The 9,173-nt window shown below is 35.6% G+C and overlaps 1 protein-coding gene across 2 annotated transcripts in view; it reads right to left on the minus strand.

Moving 5' to 3' along the window:
* LOC135196199 (GATA-binding factor 1-A-like) overlaps window positions 1-9,173 on the minus strand; it is a 257,512-nt gene that overhangs the window by 175,990 nt on the left and 72,349 nt on the right. The window lies entirely within an intron of this gene.

Raw genomic sequence — 9,173 nt, forward strand, 5'->3', positions numbered from 1 at the left:
TCTGCCCACATTATCGAATGTAGTTGGAAAGAATTCAGGCGTTGTTATTAACCGTCTGAAAGACCCTCTGGTCTGCTGTTTGTTTGTTTGCCTGCTGTTTCTTCACGAGAATATATAGAGTTTATGGTTGTACACATTCAGCAAAGGTAGTATCTCTCCAATGAGGCAATAGGTAGTACCTTCCTGCCGTACCTTTCTTTCAGAACTCAGGCTCCGAAAAAGTTTTCTGGTCTCTCCCATTAAACCCGTTGTTTTGCCATTCCGCTCCGAAGGAAATACCGACGTCTCAATTATTTATGGCGACAAACGACTGCTTCTCTCAGCTTTGGTCAGGAAATGCCACCAAATGCTCCGATTATCTCACGAGTTGCTGACTTGTTTCGATTAACTTAAAAAGAATTGTGAAATAAGGTACCAATTCAAATCAAGGAGCCAAACTATTTCAGTACGTAAGCCATCTACAAGTTTTGGAGGTATTTTTATTCAAAATTCTCAAAGATTATTTTAATGGGATCATTTTTCATATTTCCCTTGCTATAGATAAAACAGTAATGATTTCCATTATATTTTAGTCTTTGTTAACGATGGAGCTCTAATGGAACTAACTAGTGAGTGATATATATACATACACACACACACACACGCACAACACACACACAATATATATATATACTGATATATATATATACTATATATATATTATATATATATATGTTGATATATATATGTATATTATATATATCATACTATATAATATAAATATATATATAATATATATATATATATACACGACACACACACAACACCACACACACACATATATATATATATATATTATATTATTGTATTATAATATATTATATAGTATATATATATATATATCTATATCATACGGTAGTATAGGTATAATATTATACATATATATATATATATGAATTATATATATATAGTTTATATTAGTATACTATAATATTATGTATATTCATAGAGATGTTGTTGCCTAGCTTTTCCCTGGTCGTCTGTCTCCTTCTCTCTCCTCTGCCCTTTCTTCTCTCTCTCTCTCTCTTCTCTCCTCTCTCGTCCTCTCCCTTTCTCTCTCTCTCTCTATCTCTCTCTCTCTCTTCTCTCTCTCTCTCTCTCTCTCCACACACACACACACACACACACTATATATTAATATATATAATATATACACTATAATATATATTATTACACATTCTTTACATATTTACTATATATATATATATATATATATAGTATATATATATATATATATTATATTATATGCGTGTGTATATGTATAGATTTATTACATATATGCTCTACTGTGCCCTTAAAGAAAGAGATATTTAAACTAAATATTTGTAAATAATTAAATAGGTAATTATTGACATGCAATAAAAGAAGTATTAACCTCATTCTACCCTTATTTCTCCTTTTCGTTATCATTGGCTAAATCACTGTTTTTCTGTGTAATGAGATGGTAAGAATTTTAATAACAGCTTTATAACATTAAAAGTTATAACGTTCGTATTCTGAGATGTGTCTCTGGAATATTCTTGTATAATCTGCAATATAATACATCCCCTTTATCTAACCATCTTTTCGCAACCATATCAACGTTCACGTGCGCTAAATCAAATAATGCTGGATATGAATCAGAAACAAAGACCATAAAAGTCATCTCATGTCCCTTGGAGGTGTCTTGACCCTTATAGTAACATGGAATGGAAACGAGACGAATTTTTTTTCTCATCGATGCTTATCAGCATTATCCGTGTCAATGGAATGTAAAATTACAAGAATATAAAAACAGAGATGTTCGCGACTTCGCTATGAAAAAACTAATGGAAGAGATCCTTGTAATTAACGCTGAAGATACTTCCGTAACTTCCTTTGTTCCTTGTGCTACAACAACGGCAGCACAGGCAAATTCTTCCTCGTCACTGCTCATCGTGGCTCTCAGGAAGATACTGCTGCCTGTCGCAGCAATCACGTAGTGTTTAAGCAAGACGAGCTATGCAGCATGAAGCATCGCCAAGGTGGGCAGGCATATACTGGTAGAGGTGACTCATGCGGCGCCGAAAACGTCATTGTGTAAACTGGCCTTTACAGGTATCTATTTTTCGGTATACACAGCCCCTTCCCTTATCGTAATCCACATTGTCAAGAGAAATAGTAGAAGTTTAGGTTTATATCCTGAAAAATTTCCTTTGTTTCTTTATTGATGTATATATTTAATAAGTGAATCAAGTACATTGTACTTAGTTGACTCTTGTCGATTACAGCCAGGATGGAGAAAGGCCTGTCTTCTCCAATGAAGTGGGGCTCCAGCAAATGTTAACCCTAAATTTCGCAGCATTTAGTCAAGGTAATAAATCTGTTCTTGTTTAGCAAAACTTTCTCGTTCTAACTTTTATTCGATTAACAGACAGCAGAGAAGTTGACTGTATTTGAATGTGAACGATAGAATACTACTTTTTTGCATATGAAATTTAAATAATTTCAATAACTTGGAAGTAGAAATATGATTTTGGCTTTTTATTTTGATGTGCTTGCAGCAGAAAAACTTAAAGATGTGCGCAAAAGAAAAAGACAATCAGTGTATTTCCAAATTATGTGAGTAAAAGATAAACGTTAAAGAAATATCCCTCACTGAAATACAAACGATTGAGCTAATCTTTAACTATCATGAACAACTTTTACGTCCTTTTTGGGAAGTGCTTATACTTATCGATTTTTTCATGTATATACTGCACATATACAGGTAGGCGCATACAGTAAGTATACATTCATGTATTCCTAATTATCATTTGTTGCTAGACTTTGGAATTTTCTTTCTCTTGCTTTTTCCATGCCCCAATAACCACCTTACCTCCTTCAAAAGGAAATCTATCGCTCCCTCCACGTTGAAGAATAATGTTTTCCCTTTCTTTTAGTTTCTCTCGTCGCTTCGGGCCGAGTTTAGAAAAGGGTATAAGGATGCCTATCCCGTTGGGAAGCCAGCCCCTCTCCCCGCCCTTAAAAAGAATCCTCTGATAGGATTCAAACAGCCTCGTTCCTCATCTTTATGTCCCACACTTGGATTTCGATATCCTTCAGGAACTTAACTGATTTCCGGAAGTATTCTACCTAATTGCTGCACTGTGGCAAATTAAGTCTCAAATGCTTTGCAGTATATGATAAAAGCAAAACATTGTTTAGATATGAGCACTTTAATGCAATAGCATCATCATGCTAAACAAAATAAAACAAAAAATATAAGCCTAAATATTGTTTTTTTTTTCCGGGAAGAGGTTAGGTAATCTATTTTTTACCTCTTCAAAATAAAAAAAAATGTTTTCTTAATATATATTTTATGTATTCACTGGTTATCTTAACTAATGTTTTGTAGCATTTCTTAGGGACAGTCAACCCAGTATCCATGTGGTCTAAGTGGAAAAAAAATAACATAAAGGAGAGAAAACAAAGCCGGTCCTGGCCCTAAATGAAGTGGGAAGACAATATGACATGAAAGAGTGAGACAGCCCTTTTCATGTTTATGAGAAACTTCAAGCAGCTGTTATAGTATGATGATACCCCCGCTGCATATAAGCGACTTAAATCATGAAGTAACGAAAACCAACAGAGGGGAAATATCTGATGAGTCACCCTGGGACAGCCATTTCAAAATTGCCCATTCCCCTCACTTAGTCACTCGGCCATCAGGCCGATGTTTTTCATTCACTCATTCATTTTCGGAGCGATTGACTAATCACTTTAGTCTCTTCCTTCTTTGGTTATGTCATTAATTGCCTATTCATTGCCTCACTCACTAACCTGGCCATCATTCTTCATTAATGAGCTAATAAGGAGAGGTATTTGCCTCTATGTTGAACGAGACGTCATCCAAATTATTGTAATCTCAGCAGTGTTCACTGAGTAGCAGTTTTCTTGCATTTTCTTTGAAAGAAACAAGAAACGCGTTTCGTTTTTCTCATGATCATACCGCAGGTCATCATTGAAAGAAAAAAAAAAGGTGTGAAATGACAACTTACATCCTGAAATATTGCCTGTCTGCTTCTGTTCCACTTTCATTCCCAAACCTTCCTTCCTTCACGTGGCTGGTCTAATATCATTCTCAGTTCTGTATTGCATTTTGATGCGGTTCCGTCAGATTCTTGATTAAATTTTGTTTATTTATTTGTTTACTTATTTCTATGAAATTTCTCGAGTTAATTCATATAAAGGCTTTGTTATCCCCTCCATGAGTCCAGTGAAGTCTTTTGAGCCAGATTGAAACGACAGACACAGGTTTCTTCGGCCCAATCGAGTATTTTGTACAGCCATGAAATTTTAGCCGGACGTGGTGGTCTGTGTTGTCGCGTCGCCAGCCGCAAGATCATGGCTAACTTTAACCTTGAATAAAATGAAAACTACTGAGGCTAGAGGGTTGCAATTTGGTATGTTTGAATAACTGGAGGGTGGATGATCAACATACTAATTTGCAATCCTCTAGCCTCAGTAGTTGTTTAAGATCTAACGGAAATGTGAAGGAAACAAAGGATTCAGCAAGAATGGATGTATCTGTGAATCTATACTGGCAAAGGAGGGGAAAAATAATACATAAATAGTAAACCGAAAGTTTAATTCCTTAGCTTGGTGATCAGTGCTCAGCAATAGTGGATGCAGAATGTTCAGAAATTGGCATTATAGAACGATAAATGAAAGTTTCTGAATATACAGTATATGCATTAAATCAATTTGTTTCCAAAGTTTTAAACTGTAGTATGCATAAAGTAATGTGATGTATATATCATTTAACCATTTAAATGCTCAAGTAGGTCTTCAAAGCTATTATAGATTATATTTGACGCAGAGGTAAAAGTTTCCCATACAAACCGAAATACTGCTATAACAGTTTTCTTGTCACGGGTACGAAATTATTATTATTATTATTATTATTATTATTATTATTATTATTATTATTATTATTATTATATATTGCTTTTAATGTTTAGATTTTCGTGTTTCTTTGTTAAGCTTTGAAAGAATTTCAGTATCTTCGAAGGTGTGAAATGTCTGGATACTGGGATTTAACCCTTTCACTTTAAGATTTTATTTTGATGTTTTAATGTTTACGTGTAGATTCAAGAATTACGGAATAAAGCAATGATAGGCAGAAGAAAGATTGTTTTCAAGAGTATTGGTTCCAGGTGAGTTTGTGATTTAGCATGCCGCTTATAAGCACTCAGAATTAACTAAAGAGATCTCTTCATGCAGTAACTGCTTGTTCTTTCAGACTTCTTTTCCTTTTTGTTCATCATTAAAATATTTTGTTAAAAGTTACTTCTTCATATTTCATTACAGAATTCATACAGGAGAGAGGAAAATGAAGGTCAGTTCTATAATTTTCACTCGTCTCCATGAAACCACCGTATAGACTTAACTTTGATCAAAAGGTGATAAGTTCATGAATTTTTTCACGCTGTTAATTTTCTTGAAGTTTCAGTTTCTACTCCGAAATTCTCAAAACGTTATAATCTATCTCAGCTCAGTAGGCTATCCTGGAATGACTGACTTTTATTCTCACTCAGTGATGAAGACAGACGCTTCAGTCATTTCATCTGTAAAGAAACATCGTTCACGTAAAGTATTTTTCTTATTCTCTTAAGGTTCTTGGAGAGTTTGACCTTGAAACATTAGAATATCGTTTTGGAAATAAATTGTCTAGCTGTGGTGCAACACTGTGGCATGTTGTTAATAATCATTTCCGTTGATATGATTCGTACAATTTTCTCTGTTGAAAGGGAGGTCAGCTACACCTATCCAGTTTAGACTATATGTTCGTTTTGGCTTCTCTTCACTCTTACTTTATGTTCATTATACTCTGGGTGTATAATGGAATCAAAATGCTGGTTCTGCCATACTTCCCGCCTACGAAATTGAAGTCACTCATGCTGATGATTCTGTGATTTAGTACACTGTAAATTTATGTCATCATTATCATAATCACCATCATCATCATCATCATTTTTCAACCCGTATATAACAAAGAGAAAACAGCCGTTTCGGTGTTCAAAAGTTTCCTCAAGCTATATATATATATATATATATATATATATATATATATATTAAATATATATATATATATATATATATATTTTTTTTTTTTTTTTTACGAGTCCAGTTCAGCACTTCATGCAGTTTTGTTTACGTTCAGGTAAGACTCAGATAACTTATCTTCAAGTCTGAGGACTGAAATGTAAATGCTACCATACGATACCCACATTAATAGAGATGTTTGTGGCGCTGATGACATCATCCTGTCGAAAACATCAGCAAAATGAGCCCCGTCTCATTCTGGAGATGCGCCTCCGTTTCCTTATAAACATAACTCGTTCCGTTCATGATCTTACTAAGGAGGCGAATTCGATCTCCCAAATCACTTACATGGTTCTACTTTGGGCAACGGGACCCCCTTTCATGAACCACTCATCTCTGCGTATGAGACGCCAAGAGCCCTATCTCTTTTATCACTTATAGTTTACCGAGACATTGCAGATGTGCGATATGCTCTATAGGGCTGAAGGCTGCATAGCACGCGTGCCAGAATCAGCGTTGCTCTAAACACAAACCAAAAGGATGATTCACTCAAAGAGGCTCTTATCTCGCCCATCCTATTTCGCTAAATGTAATGTGTCAGCCTGCGTTACCTGTTCTTTCCAGGTGTTTTTTTATTTATCTCTATTTCCTCCTATTCCTCGGGCTTCTGAAAGGACATCTGTTACCAATTCTCTACCAATTCGGAAAGTTAAAAGGAAATCCATTTATTTTATTTTTATTGACTGTGTAGAGGAGAGAGAATGGTTTGAGCTGGCAGTTCAGCGGATTAAACCCGCTAGTAACAGCGAGAGAGAGAGAGAGAGAGAGAGAGAGAGAGAGAGAGAGAGAGAGAGAGAGAGAGAATTTTCATATGAAAAAAAAATACATGACGTGTGTGTATTTCACCAGCCACATGTTCACCCTGTATGAAGCATTGCGCTGGCTGCAGATTTTCATTCAGCAATTGCACCCCTGTCCTTATTTATGCTAGGCTTAAATAAAAGATGTAAAAGGGACGAAAAAAAACAATGTGTAATTATTGATGAAGTTTTCTGATTATTTGTATTTCTTTATGTTAATCATGTTCCCTAATTCCTTACGGCCTTATTCAAAATACATTTTTACAAAAGAAACATTCCTCTCTCTCTCTCTCTCTCTCTCTCTCTCTCTCTCTCTCTCTCTGTCATAAAGTTCTTATGGATCTAACTAAGGCCAGGTGTCGAGGGAGGTGTTCGGAACTGGTTCGAAATATGCATTAGTGGTTGTTGAATCTACAAGCAGTTAGACCAGTTTAGGTCGTCAAGGTGTGATTCTCGGTGATCTGGAATATTAGAGGTGGAACTGGAATTCTGCAATCATCATGATTGATAAGATGAACAGCACTATGAAAACCGTTATATAACATTAGGCATCAGAAAGAACTAGTACTTCTTAACAGGTTTCAATAAACTTTCTCTTTTATTTTACATTACTTTATTTCAAAAGCTTTTGGCAAATGGCTAAAGTAAATATTCTGTCTGCAGTCTCAATTCAATTTTTGGTTCCTGAGAAGTGTCTTCTCCAGCAAGGTGGAAATCCTAGGACTATACTTATATCCAGAGAAGGGAATTACAATTCAAAAGACGAAAGCACAGGATATGATGCATGTCATTTAATTACGATTATCTCTGTATACAGTCTTGCCAAAATGTCATACATTTGGGTAACGTTAGAACTGTCCCTTTATCATGATTTTCAAGTAGAGCATTGCCAATGCACCTTCAGCGAATTTTGGAAATAAAGTAAGGAAATAATAATTAATAGTGTTCCTTTTACCATAAAACACAATGCAAATAATTAATCTCTAAATCTCATGTTGCTAACAACTTTATCTGGGATCAAGGAAGAGCAAATGATTGTAACGAAACCCTGATCATATGCATAGCCTTTTTTTTTTCTTTTATTCACCAATTGCGCTACTTTGGAATATTATTCATGCATACTCTAGGCTAACTGAGACACTATCTAAACATCTTTACACCGCCGCTTATTTAAAGCAGAGATGAGGACCTCATGAGAAACAAAGGTAAAGACAAGACCAAGATTAAGTAAGACAAGGCTAGGTCCTTTAGGAGCAATCTAAAAGTACGCTTTTCTGCTCATATAATGTGAAAGGTAGGTTAGAGTGGAAGTCCTGGTATCCAGGAAGGTGCGGGAAGTAGTGTTGAGTAGCACTATTTGACACACTGGATGTGAGCCTTCTTTGTAGGCATGTCAAGCAGCTGTTCATGCCCAGGTTTTCTGCCTAAGAATTTATCCCTGATTCAGCGGTTAAATGATGAAAGTAAGAGTTACTGCCCTGTTTTCCCACTGATCCACTGTGCATTGGAAGAGACACATCGGATCTCAGTATACCAGTTTCTACTCACCAAGCCTTTTGTGGTTGAGGTTGCTAACCTTGCGCTGTTTTTCTTGATTTTAAGGCATGATAATGCCCTTCTACAGCTTGTTGGACTGGTGGGTGGTAGGCCTGGAGCAATCTTTGGACCTAGTAAGAGTGCCACATCATTCAACTACAGTGCCCGTGTTGGCTGGTAGCACCCTATACCGTAGGCGGCAGTCACCATATACCTATTGGCCTACGTCACCAGTTCAGTTTAGTGCACCATCAAGAATCTTCTGAGACTCTATATCTCTTAATATTTTGATAGGACTTTCAGGGAATGCTTTCAAATACAAAAGAAAATAAAACAAGAAATTCTCCATTCTTGGTGAGATTCGAAGACACGATGATTAGAAACCAGATTTTAAAGCGTTGACCCTCAAGCACTAAAATATATTTCCGAATCTTACATGATTCAGTGTAAGTCTTTATTTGAGTGTATCTAAATATAAGAAAATTTATGAGTTAAGTAGTCATTTGATCTCAGAAACGGTAAGAATAAGTAATCAACATCGTCTCAGTCATATGACTGTATGCAGCCATATATGCCGCTGAATGCTTGTAATTTGCGCTCATGCACAACATATGACTGAAATATCTGTTTGTCTGAAAATAACTATTAAGTTATTTGTATGCGTTTATAGCTATGCTTATCATACACACACAC

This window comes from Macrobrachium nipponense, chromosome 17 (assembly GCF_015104395.2).
Source record: "Macrobrachium nipponense isolate FS-2020 chromosome 17, ASM1510439v2, whole genome shotgun sequence".
Lineage (NCBI taxonomy): Eukaryota > Metazoa > Arthropoda > Malacostraca > Decapoda > Palaemonidae > Macrobrachium > Macrobrachium nipponense.